We start from the raw sequence: 21,297 nt of genomic DNA on the forward strand, positions 1-21,297 counted from the left end.
AGTCATTAGAAAAATGCAAATCAAAACTAAAATGTGGTATCAATTCACCCCATTCTGAATGGCCATCATCAAAAAATCTACAAGCAATAAATGCCGAGAGACTGGAGAAAAAGGAACTCAATTGCACTGTTGGTGGGAATGTAAATTGATACCACTACTATGATGAACAGTATGGAGTTTCCTTAAAAAACTAAAAATAGAAATACCTTATGACCCATCAATCCCACTACTGGGCATATACCCAGAGACGACAATCATTTAAAAAGATACCTGCACCCAATGTTTATTGCAGCACTATTTACAATATCCAGGTCATGAAAGCAACCTAAATGTCCATTGACATTCGAATGGATAAAGAAGAAGTGGTACATATATCCAATGGAATATTATTTTTCCATGAAAAGGAATGAAATCAGGTCATTTGTTGAGACACGCATGGATTTAGAGACTGTCATAGAGTGAAGTAAGTCAGAAAGAGAGGAACAAATATTCTATATTAATGCATATATGTGTAACTTAGAAAAATGGTACAGATGAACTGGTTAGAAGGGGAGAAATTGAGCTACAGTCATAGAGAACAAACGTGTGGACAACAACAGGGGAAAGCGGTGCAGGGTTGGGGGTGGTGGTGTGATTATTTGGGAGATTGGGAATGACATGTATACACTGATGTGTATAAAATTGCTGACAACTAAGAACCTGCTGTATAAAAAAATAAATCAAATTAAATTAAAAAACAATAAATAAAAAAATACACTTGGCAGCAATTATGTTTGAACATAGACGATGTCCCCCTATCAAAAAAAGTGAATAAATTGAGGGATAACAACCATATGATCATCTCAAGAGGTGCAGAAAAAGCTTTCAACAAAACACCACACTCAGGACTTCCCTGATGGTGCAGTAGTTGAGAGTCTGTCTGCCAATGCAGGGGGGATGGGTGCAAACCGTGGTTTGAGATGATCGCACGTGGCGCGGTGCAGCTAATCCTGTGCACCACAAATACTGAGGCTGCACTCTAGAGCCTGGGAGAGACAACTAGTGAGCCTGCGAGCCACAACTAATGAATCCAACGCACCAAGACCCCGTGCACTGCAACGAAGAGGGCGTCTGCTCGCATTAACTAGAAAAAGCCTGCACACAGCAACGAAGAACCAACAAGACATAAATAAATAAATAAATAAATAAATAAATAAATAAATAAATTTTTACTAAAAAAAGTCAACACTACTTTATGATCCAAACTTTCAAGAGAGTAGGCATAGAGGGAACAAACCTCAACATAATAAAGGTCATATATGAAAAACCCACAGCCAACATCTTTGTCTATCATGAAAAAATGTAAACATTTCCCCTAACGTTATGAACAAGACAAGCTTGCCCACTCTCATCACTCTTATTGCACAGAGTTTTGGAAGTTTTAGCCACACAGTTCAGAGAATAAAAAGAAATAAATGAATCAAAATCAGAATAGAAGAAATAAAAGTGTCACTGTTTCCAGATGACATGATACTATACAAAGAGAATCCTAAAGATGTCACCAGAAAACTGCTAGAGCTAATCAATGAATCTGGTAAAGTAGCAGGATAAAAATTAATGCATAGAAATCTCTTGCTTTCCTATACACTAATGAGGAACAATCTGAAAGAGAAATTAAGGAAAAATTGATATTTACCACTGCAACAAAAAGAATAAAATAGCTAGGAATAAACCTACCTAAAGAGAAAAATGACCTGAATGCAGATAACTATAAGACACTGATGAAAGAAAATAAAGATGATACAAACAAATGGAGAGATATACCATATTCTTGGATTGGGAGAATGAAAATTGTGAAAATGACTATACTACATAAAGGAATCAAGAAATTCCATGCTATCTTTGTCAAACAACCAATGGCATTTTTCACCAAAGTAGAAGAAAAACTTTCACAATTTGTTTGAAAACACAAAATACCCTGAATAGCCAAAGTAATCTTCAGAAAGCAAAACGGAGATGGAGGAATCAGGTTTCCTGACGTCAGACTGTATTACAAATCTACAGTAGTCAAGACAGTATGGTAGCGGAAAAAAAACAGAAATATTGATCAATGGAACAGGATAGAAAGCCAGAGTTCAGCCCACTCACATATGATTAATGATCTTTGTAAAAGGAGACAACAATATACAATGGAGAAAAGACAGCCTCTTAAGTAAGTGGTGCAGGGAAAACTGAATAGCAACATTTAAAGAATGAAATTAGAACACTCTTTAACACCATACAGAAAAATAAACTCAAAATGCATTAAAGCCTGAAATATATGGGCAGACACTATAAAACTCTAAAAGGAAAACATAAGGAGAACACTCTTTGATATAAATCACAACAACATCCTTCTTGACCCACCTCCTAGAAAAATGGAAATGAAAACAAAAATTTAAAAATTAGATATAGTCTGAGAAGCTTTTGCACAGCAAAGGAAACTACAAAGAAGAGGAAAATACAGACTCAGAATGGGATAAAATATTTTCATTTGAAGCAACTGACAAAAGATTAATCTCAAAAGTTAAGAGTCAGGCAGCTCTTTATAAAAATAAAACAAACAACAAATACAAAAATTGGCAGAAGACTAAATAGACATTAGTCCAGAGAAGATATACAGAAAATCAAGAAACGCATGAAAGAATGCTCAACATCACTAGTCATTAGAAAAATGCAAATCAAATCAACAATGAGGTATCACCTCACCCCATTCAGAATGGCCATCATCAAAAACTATACAATCAATAAACCCCAGAGAGGTTGGGGAGAAAAAGGAACCCTCTTGCACTGTTGGTGGGAATGTAAATTGATACTGCTACTATGATGAACAGTATGGAGTTTCCTTATGAAACTAAAAATGGAAATACCACATGACCCAACAATCCCACTACTGGGCATATACCCAGAGAAGACCATCATTGAAAATGACACCTACACCCAATATTCATTGCAGCACTATTTACAATATCCAGGTCATGGAAGCAACGTAAATGTCCATTGACAGACGAATGGATAACGAAGATGTGGTACATATATCCAATGGAATATTATTCAGCCATAAAAAGGAAAGAAATCAGGTCGTTTGTTGAGTCGTGCATGGATTTAGAGACTGGCGTAGAGTGCAGTAAGTCAGAAAGAGAAAAACAAATATATTAATGCATATATGCGGAACCCAGAAAATGATACAGATGAACCGGTTTGCAGGACAGAAATTGAGACACAGACATAGAGAACAAACGTGTGGATATCAAGGGAGGAAAGTGGTGGGGAGTTGGGGGTGGTGGTGTGATGAATTGGGAGATTGGGATTGACATGAATACACTTATGTGTGTAAAATTGGTGACTAATAAGAACCTGTTGTATAAAAAAATTAATTAAATTAAATTAAAAAGACAATAAATAAAGAAATACATTTCGCAGCAATCATGTTTGAACAAGATGATGTCCACCTATATAAAAAAAAATAAATAAATTGAGGGATAACCACCATATGACCATCTCAATAGATCCAGAAAAAGCTTTCAACAAAAGTCCACGTTCAGGGCTTCCCTGGTGGCACAGTGGTTGAGAGTCTGCCTGCCAAAGCGTGGGGCATGGGTTCAAACCGTGGTCTGGGATGATCCCACGTGCCATGGAGCAGCTAAGACTGTGCATCAATACTACTAGGCCTGTGCTCTAGAGCCTGCAAGACACAACTACTGAGCCTGCATGCCACAAATAATGAATCCAATGTGCCTAGAGCCCGTGCACTGCCACGAAGCATGTCCCCACACACAACAACTAGAGAAAGCCTGCACACAGCCACGAAGAGCCAACACAGCCATAAATAATAAATAAATAAATAAATAAATTTATATTTTAAAAAATGTCAAGACTCATTTATGATCCAAACTTTCCAAAAGGTAGGCATAGATGGAAAAAACCTCAACATATTAAAGGTCAGAAAAGGAAACTACAAATAAGAGGAAAAGACAAGCCTCAGAATGTGAGAAAATATTTTCAGTTGAAGCAACTGGCAAAGGATTAATCTCAAAAGTTAACAGTCAGGCAGCTCAATATCAAAATAAAAGAAACACACAATACAAAAATTGACAGAAGGCTAAATAGACATTAGTCCAAAGAAGATATATAGATAGCCAAGAAATGCATGAAAGAATGCTCAACATCACTAGTCATTAGAAAAATGCAAATCAAAACTTCAGTGAGGTATCAACTCACCCCATTCAGAATGACCATCATCAAAAACTCTACAAACATTAAATGCCACAGAGGGTGTGGAGAAAAAGGAACCCTCTTGCACTGTTGGTGGGAGTGTAAATTGATACCGCTACTATGAGGAACAGTATGGAGTTACCTTAAAAAACTAAAAACAGAAATATCATATGACCCAGCAACCCCACTACTGGGCATATATCCAGAGAAGACCATCAGTCAAGAATACACATGCATCCAATGTTCATTGCAGCACCATTTACAATATCCAGGTCATGGAAGCAACCTAAATGCCCATTAACAGACGAAAGAATAAAGAAGATGTGGTACATATATCCAGAGGAATATTATTCAGCCATAAAAATGAACGAAATAAGGTCCTTTGTTGAGACGCGGATGGATTTAGATACTGTCATAGAGTGAAGTAAGTCAGAAAGAGACAAACAAATATTCTATATTAATGCATATATGTGGAACCTAGATAAATGGTACGGATGAAATGGTTTGCAGGGCAGAAATTGAGAAACAGATACAGAGAACAAGCATGTGGGAACCAAAGGGGTAAAGCGGTGGGGGTATGGGGGTGGTGGTGTGATGAATTGGGAGATAGGGATTGACATGTATACGTTGATGTGTATAAAATTGGTGACTAATAAGAACCTGCTGTATAAAAAGAATAAATAAAATTAAATTAAAAAATCAATAAATAAAGAAATACATGTCGAAGCAATCATATTTGAATGTAGATGATGTCCATCTATCTAAAAAAAATAAATAAATTGATGGATAACAACCATATGATCATTTCAATAGATGCTCAAAAACTTTCAACAAAAATCCACACTCAAGGCTTCCCTGGATGCACAGTGGTTGAGTGTATGCCTACCGACGTGAGGGGAATGGGTTCGAACCATGGTCTGGGACAATCCCACATGCCACGGAGCACCTAAGCCCATGTGCCACAACTACTGAGCTTGCGGTCTAAAGCCTGTGAGACACAACGACTGAGCCTGCGAGCCACAAATAATGAATCCCACGCACCTATAGCCCATGCATTGCAAGAAAGAGTGCGCCTGCTCGCAGCAACTAGAGAAAGCCTGAACACAGCCACGAAGACCCAACACAGCCAAAAATAAATAAATAAATAATTTATACTAAAAAAAATAGTCAACACTCCTTTATGATCCAAACTTTCCAGAAAGTAGGCATAGAGGGAACAAACCTCAACATAATAAAGGCCATATATGAAAAAGCCACAGCCAACATCTTTGTCTATCATGAAAAACTATAAACATTTCCCCTAGGGTCATGAATAAGATTTGCTTGCCCACTCTCATCACTATTATTCCACAGAGTTTTGGAAGTTTTAGCCACAGTGATCAGAGAATAAAAAGAAATAAATAAATCAAAATAAGAAAAGTAGATATAAAAGAGTCACTGTTTGCAGATGACATAATACTATACATAGAGAATCCTAAAGATATTACCAGAAAACTGCTAGAGCTAATCAATGAATCTGGTAAAGTAGCAGGATAAAAATTAATGCACAGACATCTCTTGCTTACATATATACTAATGATGAACAATCTGAAAGAGAAATTAAAGAAAAACTGAGATTTAACACTGCAACAAAAAAAATAAAATACCTAGGAATAAACTTACCTAAGGAGACAAATGACCTGTATGCAGATAATTGTAAGACACTGATGAAAGAAACTAAGGATCATACAAACAGTTGGACAGATATACCATATTGTTGGACTGGGAGAATGAAAATTGTGAAAATGACTATACTACCTAAAGAAATCAACAGGTTCAATGCAATCTTTGCCAAACAACCAATGGCATTTTTCACCAAACTGGAAGAAAAGTTTTCACAATTTCTATGAAAAGAAAAAATACCCTGAATAGCCAAAGTAATCTTCAGAAAGGAAAACGGAGCTGGAGGATCAGGTTTCCTGATGTCAGACTGTATTACCAAGTTACAGTAGTCAAGACAGTATCATACTGGCAAAAAACAGAAATGTTGATCAATGGAACAGGATAGAAAGCCAGAGATAAGCCCACACACATATGATTAACTATCTTTGCTAAAGTAGAGAAGAATATACCATGGAGAAAAGACAACCTCTTAAGTATATGGTGCTGGGAAAACTGGACAGCTACATGTAAAAGAATGAAATTAGCACACTCCTTATCACCATACAGAAAAATAAACTCAAAATGGATTGAAGCCTGAAATATATGGGCAGACACTATAAAACTCATAAAGAAAACATAAGGAAAACACTCTATCATATAAATCACAGAAAGACCCTTTTTGACCCACCTCCTAGAGAAATAGAAATGAAAAAAAAAATTAAAAATTAGACATAATCTGAGAAAATCTCCTCCGCGGTATGTGGGATCATCCCAGAAAACGGTTCAAACCCATGCCCCCCACATTGGCAGCTAGACTGTCAACCGCTGCTCCACTAAGGAAGCCCTGAGTGTGGACTTTTGTTGAAAGCTTTTTCTGCATTTGTTGAGGTGATAATATGGTTGTTATCCCTCAATTTATTTATTTATTTTTCGATAGATGGACATCATCTACGTTCAAACACAATTGCTGTGAAATATATTCCTTTATTTAGTGTTTTTGTTTTTTTTTAAATAGAGGCTGTGGATTGCCCATGCAAGCATTGCTGATTATTTTTATTTATTTATTTATTTTTAAAATTTATTTATTTATTTATTTATTTCTAAATTTATTTTTATGGCTGTGTTGGGTCTTCGTTTCTGTGCGAGGGCTTTCTCTAGTTGCGGCCAGCGGGAGCCACTCTTCAACGCGGTGCGCGGGCCTCTCACTATCGCGGCCACTCTTGTTGTGGTGCACAGGCTACAGATGCGCAGGCTCAGCAATCGTGGGTCATGGGCCCAGTTGATCCGCGGCCTGTAGGATTTTCCCAGACCAGGGCTCAAACATGCGTCCCCTGCATTGGCAGACAGACTCTCAACCACTGCGCCACCAGGGAAGCCCTATTTATTGTTTTTTGAATTTTATTTTACTTCTTTCTTTTATACAGCAGGTTCTTTTTAGTCACGAATTTTATACACATCAGTGTATACATGTCAATCCCAATCTCCCAATTCATCACACCACCACCCCAAATGCCCCCCGCTTTCCCCCCTTGTTGTCCATACGTTTGTTCTCTATGTCTGTGTCTCAATTTCTGCCCTGAAAACTGGTTCATCTATACCATTTTTATATGTTCGACATATATGCATTAGTATAGAATATTTATTTTTCTCTTTCTGACTTACTTCACTCTATGACACTCTCTAAATCCATCCGCATGTCAACAAATGACCTGATTTCGTTCCTTTTTATGGCTGAATAATATTCCATTGGATATATGTACCACATCTTCTTTATCCATTCGTCTGTCAATGTGCATTTAGGTTGCTTCCATGACCTGGATATTGTAAATAGTGCTGCAATGAACATTGGGTGCATGTGTCCTTTTAATGATGGTCTTCTCTGGTTATATGCCCAGTAGTGGGATTGTTGGGTCATATGGTATTTCTATTTTTAGATTTTTAAGGACACTCCATCCTGCTCATCATAATAGCATTGTCAGTCTACATTGCCACCAACAGTGCAAGAGGGTTCCCTTTTCTTCACACCCTCTCCAGCATTTATTTTTTGTAGATTTTTTGATGGTGGCCATTCTGAATGGGGTGAGATAATACCACATTGAAATTTTAATTTGCATTTTTCTAATTGCTTGTGATGTTGGGCATTCTTTCATGTGTTTGTTGGCTATCTGTATATCTTTTTGGAGTTATCTCTAGTCTTCTGCCAATTTTTGTATTGGTTGTTTATTTTATTTTGATATTGAGCTGCCTGACTGTAAACTTTTGAGATTAATCTATTGTCAGTTATTTCACCTGAAAATATTTTCTCTCATTCTGAGGGTTTTCTTTTCCTCTTCTTTGTAGTTTCCTTTGCTGTGCAAAATCTTCTCACTTTAGAGCCTGTGAGACACAATTACTGAGCTTACGTGCAACAACTAATGAATCCCACGCACCTAGATCCAGTGCACTGCAATGACAAGTGCAGCCGCTAACTGCAAGTACAGAAGGCCTGCACACAGCCACGAAGACCCAACACAGCCATAAATAAATAAATAAATAAATAAATAAATAAATAAATAAATAAATAAATAAATAAATTTTCATTAAAAAAAGTCAACACTAACTTATGACCCAAAATTTTCAGAAAGTAGGCATAGAAGGAACAAACCTCAACATAATAAAGGCCACATATGACAAAAGCCACAGCCAACATCTTTCTCTATCATGAAAAAATGAAAACAATTCCCCTAACATCATGAACAAGACAAGGTGGCCCACTCTCATCATTATTATTCAACAGAGTTTTGAAAGTTTTAGCCACAGTGATCAAAGAACAAAAAGATATAAATGAATCAAAATCAGGAAAGAAGAAAGAACACTCACTGTTTGCAGATGACATGATACTATACATAGAGAATCCTAAAGATGCTACAGGAAAACTACTAGAGCTAATCAATGAATCTGGTAAAGTAGCAGGATAAAAATTAATGCACAGAAATCTCTTGCTTTCGTATACACTAATGATGAAAAACCTGAAAGAGAAAGGAAGGAAAAACGGAGATTTACCACTGCAACAAAAAGAATAAAATACCTAGGAATAAACTTACCTATGGAGACAAATGACCTGTATGCAGATAACTGTAAGACACTGATGACAGAAACTAAAGATCATACAAACAGATGGAGAGATATACCATATTCTTGGATTGGGAGAATGAAAATGGTGAAAATGACTATACTACCTAAAGGAATCAACAGATTCAATGCAATCATTGCCAAACAACCAATGGCATTTTTCACTGAACTGGAACAAAAACGTTCACAATTTGTATGAAAACACAAAATACCCTGAATAGCCAAAATCATCTTCAGAAAGCAAAACGGAGCTAGAGGAATCAGGTTTCCTGATGTCAGACTGTATTACAAAGCTAAAGTAGTCAAGACAGTATCAAACTGGCAAAAAACAGAAATGTTGATCAACGGAACAGGATAGAAAGCCAGAGATAAGCCCACACACAGATGATTAACTATCTTTGTTAAAGTAGAGAAGAATACACCATGGAGAAAAGATAGCTTCTTACGTATATGGTACTGGGTAAACTGGGCAGCTACATGTTAAAGAATGAAATTAGAAAACTCCTTATCACCATCTAGAAAAATAAACTTAGAATTGATTAAAGCCTGAAATAAATGGGCAGACCCTATAAAACTCTTAAAGAAAACATAGGGAGAACACTCGATCCTATAAATCACAGAAAGACCCTCCTTGACCAAACTACTAGAGAAATGGAAATGAAAAAAAGATTTAAAAATTAGACATAATCTGAGAAGATTTTGCACAGCAAAGGAAACTACAAAGAAGAGGAAAAGAAAACCCTCAGAATGGGGGAAAATATTTTCAGTTGAAGTAATTGACAAAGGATTAATCTAAAAAGTTTACTGACAGCCTGCTCAATGTCAAAATAATACAAAAAAACCAATAGAAAAATTGGCAGAAGACTAAATAGACAATACTCCAAAGAAGATATACAGAGAACAAAAAATCACATGAAAGAATCCTCAACATCACTAGCCATTAGAAAAATGCAAATCAAAATTACAATGTGGTATCACCTCACCCCATTCAGAATGGCCACCATCAAAAAATCTACAAACAAATGCTGGAGAGGGTGTAGATAAAAGGGAACCTTCTTGCACTGTTGGTGGGAATGTAAATTGATACTGCTACTACGGTGAAAAGTATGGAGTTTCCATAAAAACCTAAAAATAGAAATACCATATTACCCAGCAATCCCACTATTGGGCATATACCCAGAGAAGACCATTATTCGAAAAGACACATGCACCTCAATGTTCATTGCAGCACTATTTACAATATCTAGGTCAGGGAAGCAACCTAAATGCCCATGGACAGAGGGATGGATAAAGAAGATGTGGTACATATAATCAATGGAATATTTTTCGGCCATAAAAGGGAATGAAATCAGGTCATTTGTTGAGACGTGGATGGATTTAGAGACTATCATAGAGTGAAGTAAGTCAGAAAGAAAAAAACAAAAATTCTATATTAATGCATATATGTGGAAACTATAAAAATGGTACAGATGAACCGGTTTGCAGGGCAGAAATTGAGACACAGACATAGAGAACAAAAGTGTGGACACCAAGGGGGTAAAGCAGTGGGGGGTTTGGGGTGGTGGTGTGATGAATTGGGAGATTGGGATTGACGTGTATACACTGATGTGTATAAAATCGGTGACTAATAAGAACCTACTGTATAAAAGAAAAAAATAAAATAAAATTAAAAAAACAATAAATAAAGAAATACATTCAGTAGCAAATGTGTTTTTACGTAGATGATGTCCATCTATCGAAAAATAAATAAATAAATTTATGAATAACAACCTTATGATCACCTGAACAGGTGCAGAAAAAGCTTTCAACAAAAGTCCACAATCAGGGCTGCCCTGGTGGCGTAGTAGTTGAGAGTCTGCCTGGCAATGTGGGCGGCATGGGTTTGAACCGTAGTCTGCGACGATCCCACATGCCGTGGAGCAGCTAAGCCCGTGCGCCACAACCACTGAGCCTGCACTCTAGAGCCTATGAGACACAACTACTGAGCCTACGTGCCACAACTAATGAATCCCACGCACCTAGATCCCATCCACTGCAACGAACAGTGCCCAGCTCGCCACAAGTACAGAAAGCCTGCACACAGCCACGAAGACACAACACAGCCATAAATAAATAAATAAATAAATAACTTTTCCTTTAAAAAAAATCAACAGTCGTTTATGATCCAAATTTCCAGAAAGTATGCATAGAGGGAACAAAACTCAAAATAATAAAGACCACATATGGCAAACTCACAGCCTACATCTTTCTTTCTCATGAAAAACTGAAAACATTTCCCCTAAGGTCATGAACAAGGCAAGGTTGCCCACTCTCATCACTATTATTCAACAGAGTTTTGGAAGTTTTAGTCACAGTGATTAGAGAAGAAAAAGAAATAAATGAATCAAAATCAGGAAAGAAGAAAGAAAACTGTCACTGTTTGCAGAAGAAAGCATATAATACGTACAGAATCCTAAAGATGCTACCAGAAAACTGCTAGAGCTAATCAATGAATGGGATAAAGTAGCAGGATAAAAATTAATGCACAGAAATCTCTTGCTTTCGTATACACTAATAATGAAAAACCTGAAAGAGAAAGGAAGGAAAAACTGAGATTTAGCACTGTAACATAAAGAATAAAATACTTAGGAATAAACTTAGCTAAGGAGACAAATGACCTGTATGCAGATAACTGTAAGACACTGATGAAAGAAATTAAAGATGATACAAGAGATGGAAAGATATACCATATTCTTGGATTGGGAGAATGAAAATTGTGAAAATGACTATACTACCTAAAGGAATAAACAGATTCAATGCAATCTTTGCCAAACAACCAATGATATTTTTCACCAAACAGGAAAAAAACTTTCACAATTTGTATGAAAACACAAAATACCCTGAAGAGCCAAAGTCATCTTCAGAAAGCAAAACGGAGCTGGAGAAATCAGGTTTCCTGACGTCATACTGTATTACAAAGTTACAGTAGTCAAGACAATATCATACTGGCAAAAAACAGAAATGTTTATCAATGGACCAGGATAGAAAGCCAGAGTAAGCCCACAAACATATTATTAACTATCTTTTTTAAAATAGAGAAGAATATACAATGGAGAAAGAGAGCCTCTTAAGGATATGGTGCTGGGAAAACTGGACAGCTACATGTAAAATAATGAAATTAGAACACTCCTTATCACCATACAGAAAAATAAACTCAAAATGGATTGAAGCCTGAAATATATGAGCAGGTACTATAAAATTATTAAAGAAAACATAGGGAGAACAGTCTATCATAAAATCACAGAAAAACACTTTTTGACCCACCACCTAGAGAAATGGCAATGAAAAAAAAAATTTAAAATTATACATAATCTGAGAAGCTTTTCCACAGCAAAGAAACTACATAGAAGAAGAAAAGAAAACCCTCAGAATGGGAGAAAATATTTTCAGATAAAGCAACTGACAAAGGATTAATCTCAAAAGTTTAGAGTCAGGCAGCTCACTATCAAAATAAAACAAACAAGCAATACAAAAATGGGCAGAAGACTAAATAGTCATTACTCCAAAGAAAATAAATAGATAGCCAACAAACGCATGAAAGAATGCTCAACATCACTAGTCATTAGAAAAATGAAAATTAAAATTACAATGAGGTATCACCTCACCCCATTCAGATTGGCCACCATCAAAAAATCTACAAACAATAAATGCTGGAGAGGGTGTGGAGAAAAGGGAACCCTCTTGCACTGTTGGTGGGAATGTAAACTGATACCACTACTATGGTGAAAAGTATGGAGTTTCCATAAAAACCTAAAAATAGAAATACCATAAGACCCAGCAATTCCACTACTGAGCATATACCCAGAAGAGACCATCATTCAAAAAGACACATGCACCCCAATGTTCACTGCAGCACTATTTACAATATCCAGGTCATGGAAGCAACCTAAATGCACATTGACAGACGAATGGATAAAGAAGATGTGATACATATATCCAATGGAATATTATTCAGCCATAAAAAGGAATGAAATCTGGTCATTTGTTGACATGCGGATGGATTTAGAGACGGTCATAGAGTGAGGTAAGTCAGAAAGAGAAAAACAAATATTCTATATTAATGCATATATGTGGAACCTATACAAATGGTACAGATGAACTGGTTTGCAGGACAGAATTCAGAAACAGACATAGAGAACAAACGTTTGGACACCAAGGGGGGAATGTGATGGGGGTTTTTGGGTGGTGGTTTGATGAATTGGGAGATTGGGATTGACATGTATACACTGACGTGTATAAAATTGGTGACAAATAAGAACCTGCTGTATGAAAAGAAGAAATAAAATTAAATTAACAAAACAATAGATAAAGAAAAACATTTTGCAGCAATTGTCTACGAAAGTAGATGATGTCCATCTATCGAAAAATAAATAAATAAATTGAGGGATAATAACCATATGATCACCTCAACAGATGCAGAAAAACCTTTCAACAAAAGTCCACAATCAGGGTTGCCCTGGTGGCGCAGTGGTTGAAGGTCTGCCAGCCAATGCATGGGGCATGGGTTTGAACCGTGGTCTGGGATGAACCCACATGCCACGGAGCAGTAAAGCCCATGCACCACAACTAGTGAGCCTGCACTCTACAGCCTGCGAGACACATCTAATGAGCCTATGTCCCACAACTAATGAATCCCACGTGCCTAGATCCCGTGAACTGCAACGAAGAGTGTCCCCACTTGCCACAAGTACAGAAATCCTGCACACAACCACAAAGACCCAACACAGCCATAAATAAATAAATAAATAAATAAATAAATAAATTTTCATTTAAAAAGGGCAACACTCACTTATGCCCCAAAATTTACAGAAAGTAGGCATAGAAGGAACAAACCTCAACATAATAAAGGCCACATATGACAAAACTCACAGCCAACATTTTTCTCTATCATGAAAAAATGAAAACCATTTCCCTAACATCATGAACAAGACAGGGTTGCCCACTGTCATCACTATTATTCAAGAAAGTTTTGGAAGTTTTAGCCACAGTGATCAGAGAATAAAAAGAAATAAATTATTCCAAATAAGAAAAGAAGATATAAAACTGTCACTGTTTGCAGATGACATGATACTATACATAGAGAATCCTAAAGATGCTACCAGAAAACTGCTAGAGCTACTCAATGAATCTGGTAAAGTAGCAGGATAAAAATTAATGCAGAGAAGTCTCGTGTTTTCCTATACACTAATGACAAAAAATCTGAAAGAGAAAGGAAGGAAAAACTGAGATTTACCACTGCAACAAAAAGAATAAAATACCTAGGAATAAACTTACCTAAGGAGACAAATGACCTGTATGCAGATAACTGTAAGACACTGATGAAAACACCTAAAGATGATAGAGACAGATGGAGAGATATACCATATTCTTGGATTGGGAGAATGAAAATTGTGAAAACGACTATAATACCTAAAGGAATCAACAGATTCAATGCAATCTTTGCCAAACAACCAATGGCATTTTGCACCAAACTGGAACAAAAACTTTCACAATTTGTATGAAAACACAAAATACCCTGAATAGCCAAAGTCATATTCAGAAAGCAAAACGGAGCTGGAGGAATCATGTTTTCTGACATCAGACTGGATTACAAAGTTACAGTAGTCAAGACAGTATCATACTGGCAAAAAACAGAAATGTTGATCAATGGAACAGGATAGAAAGCCAGAGATAAGCACACACACACATTATTAACTATCTTTGTTAAAGTAGAGAAGAATATACAATGGAGAACAGACAGCCTCTTAAGTATATGGTGCTCTGAATACTGGACAGCTACATGTAAAATAATGAAATTAGAACACTCCTTATCACCATCCAGAAAACTCAAAATGGATTGAAGCCTGAAATATATGGACAAACACTATAAAACTTTTAAAGAAAACATAGGGAGAACACTCTATCACATAAATCACAGAAAGACACGTTTTGACCCACCTCCTAGAGAAAAGTAAATGAAAAAAAAATTAAAAAGTAAACATAATCTAAGAAGCTTTTGCACAGCAAAGAAAACTACAAAGAAGAAGAAAAGAAAACCCTCAGAATGGGAGAAAATATTTTCAGTTGAAGCAACTGACAAAGGATTAATCTCAAAAGTTTAGAGTCAGGCAGCTCACTATCAAAATAAAACAAACGAGCAATACAAGAATTAGCAGAAGACTAAATGGACATTACTCCAAAGAAAATATAGCGAACAAACGCATGAAACAATGCTCAATATCACTAGTCATTAGAAAAATGCAAATTAAAATTACAATGAGGTATCACCTCACCCCATGAAGAATGGCCACCATCAAAATATCTGCAAACAATAAATGCTGGAGAGGCTGTGGAGAAAAGGGAACCCTCTTTCACTGTTGGTGAGAATGTAAATTGATACCGTTACTATGATGAACAGTATGGAGTTTCCTTAAAACACTAAATATAGAAATACCATATGACCCAACAATCCCACTACTTGGCATATACCCAGAGGAGACCATCATTCAAAAAGATACATGCACCCCAATGTTCATTACAACACTATTTACAATATCCAGGTCATGGAAGCAACCTAAATGCACATTGACAGACGAATGGATAAAGAAGATGTGGTACATATATCCAATGGAATATTATTCAGCCATAAAAAGGAACAAAATAAGGTCCTTTGTTGACATGCGAATGGATTTAGAGAGTGTCATAGAGTGAAGTAAGTCAGAAGAGAAAAACAAATATTCTATACTAATGCATATATGTGGAACCTATAAAAATGGTACAGATGAACTGATTTGCAGGGCAGAATTCAGACACAGACTTAGAGAACAGACGTGTGGACACCAAGGGGGGAAAGCAATGGGGAGTTAGGGGTGGTGCTGTGATGAATTGAGAGATTATGATTGACATGTCTACACTGATGTGTATGAAATTGGTGACTAATAAGAACCTGCTGTATAAAAGAAAGAAATAAAATTAAATTAACAAAACAATAAATAAAGAAATACATTTCACAGCAATTGTCTTCAAACGTAGATGATGTCCATCAATCTAAAAATAAATAAATAAATAGAGGGATAACAACCATATGATCACCTCAACAGATGCAGAAAAAGCTTTCAAAAGAGGTCCACAATCAGGGCTGCCCTGGTGGTGCAGAGTTTGAGAGTCTGCCTGCCAATGCCGGGGGCATGGGTTTGAACCATGCTCTGGGACGATCCCACATGCCGCGGAGCAGCTAAGCCCGTGCGTCACAACTGCTGAGCCTGCACTCTAGAGCCTGCGAGACACAACTACTGAGCCTATGTGCCACAACTGATGAATCCAACACACCTAGATCCCGTACACTGCAAAGAAGAGTGTCCCAGCTTGCCACAAGTACAGAAAGCCTGCACACAGCCACGAAGATCCAACACAGCCATAAATAAATAAATAAACAAACAAATAAATAAATAAATAAATTTTCATTAAAGAAAAAGTCAACACTCACTTATAATCCTAACTTTCCAGAAAGTAGGCATAGAGGGAACACACCTCAACAAAATAAAGGCCACATATGGCAAACTCACAGCCTACAACTTTCCTTATCATGAAAAACTGAAAACATTTCCCCTAAGGTCATGAACAAGGCAAGGTTGCCCAGTCTCATCACTATTATTCAACAGAGTTTTGGAAGTTTTAGCCCCAGTGTTCAGAGAAGAAAAACAAATAAATGAATCAAAATCAGGATAGAAGAAATAAAACTGTCATTGTTTGCAGATGACAGGATACTATACATAAAGAATCCTAAAGTTGCTACCAGAAAACTTCTAGAGCTAATCAATGAATGGGGTAAAGTAGCAGGATAAAAATTAATGCACAGAAATCTCTTGCTTTCATATACACTAATTATGAAAAACCTGAAAGAGAAAGGAAGGAAAAACTGAGATTTAGCACTGCAACAAAAAGAATAAAATATCTAGGAATAAACTTACCTAAGGAGACAAATGACCTGTATGCAGATAACTGTAAGACACTGATGAAAGAAATTAAAGATGATACAAGAGACGGAGAGCTATACCATATTATTGGATTGGGAGAATGAAAATTGTGAAAATGACTATACTACCTAAAGGAATCAACAGATTCAATGCAATCTTTGACAAACAACCAATGGCATTTTTCACAAACTGGAATAAAACGTTCACAATTTGTATGAAAACACAAAATACCCTGAATAGCAAAAGTCATCTTCAGAAAGCAAAACGGAGCTGGAGGAATCACGTTTCCTGACGTCAGACTGTATTACAAAGCTATAGTAGTTAAGACAGTATCATACTGGCAAAAAAAACAGAAATGTTGATCAATGGAACAGGATAGAAAGCCAGAGATAAGCCCACACACATATGATTAACTATCTTTGTTAAAGGAGAGAAGGATATATATCGGAGAAAAGACAGCCTCTTAAGTATATGGTGCTGGGAAAACTGAGCAGCTACATGTAAAAGAATGAGATTAGAACACTCCTTATCACCATACAGAAAAATAAACTTTAAATTGATTAAAGCCTGAATATATGGGCAGACACTATAAAACTCTTAAAGAAAACATAGGGAGAACACTCTATCATATAAATCACAGAAAGACCCTTTTTGACTAACCTCCTAGAGAAATGGAAATGAAAAAAAGATTTAAAAATTAGACATAAACTGAGAAGATTTTGCACAGCAGAGGAAAGTACAAACAAGAAGAAAAGAAAAACCTCAGAATGGGAGAAAATATTTTCACTTGAAGTAATTGACAAAGGATTAATCTCAAAAGTTTACAGACAGGCCGCTCAATGTCAAAATAATACAAAAAACCAATACAAAAATTGGCAGAAGACTAAATAGACAATACTCCAAAGAAGATATACAGAGAGCCAAAAAACACATGAAAGAATACTCAACATCACTAGTCATTAGAAAAATGCAAATGAAAAGTACAATGAGGTATCACCTCACCCCCTGAAGAATGGCCACCATCAAAATATCTGCAAACAATAAATGCTGGAGAGGGTGTGGAGTAAAGGGAACCCTCTTGCACTGTTGATGGGAATGTAAATTGATATTGCTACTATGATGAACAGTATGGAGTTTCTTAAAAAACTAAAAATAGAACTATCATATAACCCAGCAATCCTACTACTGGGCATATACCCAGAGGAGACCATCATTCAAAAAGACACATGCACCCCAATGTTCATTGCAGCACTATTTACAATATCCAGGTCATGGAAGCAACTTAAATGCACATTAATAGACGAATGGATAAAGAAGATATGGTACATATATCCAATGGAGTATTATTCAGCCATAAAAAGGAATGATAGCAGGTCATTTGTTGACACATGGATGGATTTAGAGACTGTCATAGACTGAAGTAAGTCATAAAGAGAAAAACAAATATTCTATACAAATGCATATATGTGGAACCTATAAAAATGGTACAGATGAACCGCTTTGCAGGGCAGAATTCAGACACAGACATAGAAAACAGACGTGTGGACACCAAGGGGGGAAAGCGGTGGGGAGTTAGGGGTGGTGCTGTGATGAATTGAGAGATTATGATTGACATGTATACACTGATGTGTATAAAATTGGTGCCTAATAAGAACCTGCTGTATAAAAGAAAGAAATATAATTAAATTAACAAAAAAATAAATAAAGAAATACATTTCACAGCAATTGTCTTCCAACGTAGATGATGTCCATCTATCGAAAAATAAATAAATAAATTGAGGCATAACAAGCATATGACCACCTCAACAGATGGAGAAAAAGCTTTCAACAGATATCGACAATCAGGGCTACCCTAGTGGTGCAGCAGTTGAGAGTCTGCCTGCCAATGCAGGGGAATGGGTGTGAACCGTGCTCTGGGACTATCCCACATGCCGTGGAGCAGCTAAGCCCGTGCGCCACAACTACAGAGCTTGCATTCTAGAGCCTGTGAGACACAACTTCTGAGCCTACGTGCCACAACTAATGAATCCCATCACCTAGATCCCGTGCACTGCAACGAAGATTATCCCTGCTCACCACACATACAGAAAGCTGTACACAGCCAGGAATAACCTACACAGCCATAAATAAATATATACAAAATAAATAAATAAATAAATTAATTAATTTTCATTAAAAAAAAAGTCAACACTCATTTATGATGCAAACTTTGCAGAAAGTAGGCATAGAGGGAACACACCTCAACATAACAAAGGCCACATATGACAAACTCACAGCCTACATCTTTCTTTTTCAGGAAAAACTGAAAACATTTCCCCTAAGGTCATGAACAAGACAAAGTTGCCCCCTCTCATCACTATTATTCAACAGAGTTTGGAAGTGTTAGCCACAGTGATCAGAGAAGAAAAAGAAATAAATGAATCAAAATCAGGAAAGAAGAAAGAAAACTGTCACTGTTTGCAGATGGCAGGATACTATACATAGAGAACCCTAAAAGTGCTACCAGAAAACTACCAGAGCTAATCAATGAATCTGCTAAAATAGCAGGATAAAAATGAAGGCAGAGAAATCTCTTGCTTTCCTTTACGCTAATGATGAAAAATCTGAAACAGAAATGAAGGAAAAACTGAGATTTACCACTGCAACAAAAAGAATAACATACCTAGGAATAAACTTACCTAAGTAGACAAATGACCTGTATGCAGATAACTGTAAGACACTGATGAAAGAAACTAAAGATGATACAAACAGATGGAGAGCTATACAATATTCTTGGATTGGGAGAATGAAAATGGTGAAAATGACTATACTACTTAAAGGAATCAACAGATTCAATGCAATCATTGCCAAACACCTAATGGCATTTTTCACTGAACTGGAACAAAACTTTCACAATTTGTATGAAAACAACAAATACCCTGAATAGCCAAAATCATCTTCAGAAAGCAAAACGGAGCTAGAGGAATCAGGTTTCTTGACGTCAGACTGTACTACAAAGTTACAGTAGTCAAGACAGTATCATACTGGCAAAATCAGAAATGTTGATCAATGGAAAAGGACAGAAAGTGAGAGATAAGCCCACACACATATGATTAACTATTTTTGTTAAAGTAAAGAATATACCACGGAGAAAAGACAGCCTCTTAAGTAAGTGGTGCTGGGAAAACTGGACAGCTACGTGTAAAAGAATGAGATTAGAACACTCCTTATCACCATACAGAAAAATAAACTCAAAATGGATTGAAGCCTGATATATACGGGCAGACACTGTAAAACTCATAAAGAAAACATAGGGAGAACACTCTATCACATAAATCACAGAAAGACGCTTTTGGACTCACCTCCTAGAGAAATGGAAATGAAAACAAAAATTAAAACTTATACATAATCTGAGAAGCTTTTGTGCAGCAAAGGAGACTACAAAGAAGAAGAAAAGAAAACCCTCAGAATGGGAGAAAATATTTTCAGATGAAGCAACTGACAAAGGATTAACGTGAAATGTTTATAGTCAGGCAGCTCAATATCCAAATAAAATAAGCAACCAATACAAAATTTGGCAGAAGACTAAATACACTTTATTCCAAAGAAAATATACAGATAGCCAACAAATGCATGAAAGAATGCTGAACATCACTAATCATTAGAAAAATGCAAATCAAAATTACAAAGAGGCATCACCTCACCCCATTCAAAAGGGCCGCCATCATAAAATGTACAAACAATAAATGCTGGAGAGGGTTTGCAGAATAGGGAACCCTCTTGCCCTGTTGGTGGGAATATAAATTGATACTGCTACTATGATGAACTCTATGGAATCTCCTAAAAAACCTAAAAATAGAAATACTATAGGACCCAGGTATCCCACTACCAGACATATACCCGGTGAAAACCATCATTCAAAAAGACACATGCACACAATATTCATTGCAGCACTATTTACAATATCCAGGTCATGGGAGGAACCTAAATGCCCATTGAGAAGCGAATGATTAAAGAAGATGTGGTACATATATCCAATGGAATATTATTCAGCTATACGAAGGAATCAAATCAGGTCATTCTTTGAGACATGGATGGACTTAGAGATTGTCATAGAGTGAAGTAAGTCAGAAAGAGAAAAACAAATATTCTATATTAATGCACATATGTGGAAACTAGTAAAACGGTACATAAGAACTGGTTTGCAGGGTAGAAAATAAGACCCAGACATAGAGAACAAACGTGTGGACACCAAGGTGTTAAAGCAGTGGGGGATTTGGGTGGTGGTGTGATGAATTGAGAGATTGGGATTGACATGTATACACTGATGTGTATAAAA

This window comes from Eubalaena glacialis (assembly GCF_028564815.1).
Source record: "Eubalaena glacialis isolate mEubGla1 chromosome Y unlocalized genomic scaffold, mEubGla1.1.hap2.+ XY SUPER_Y_unloc_1, whole genome shotgun sequence".
Taxonomy (NCBI): Eukaryota; Metazoa; Chordata; class Mammalia; order Artiodactyla; family Balaenidae; genus Eubalaena; species Eubalaena glacialis.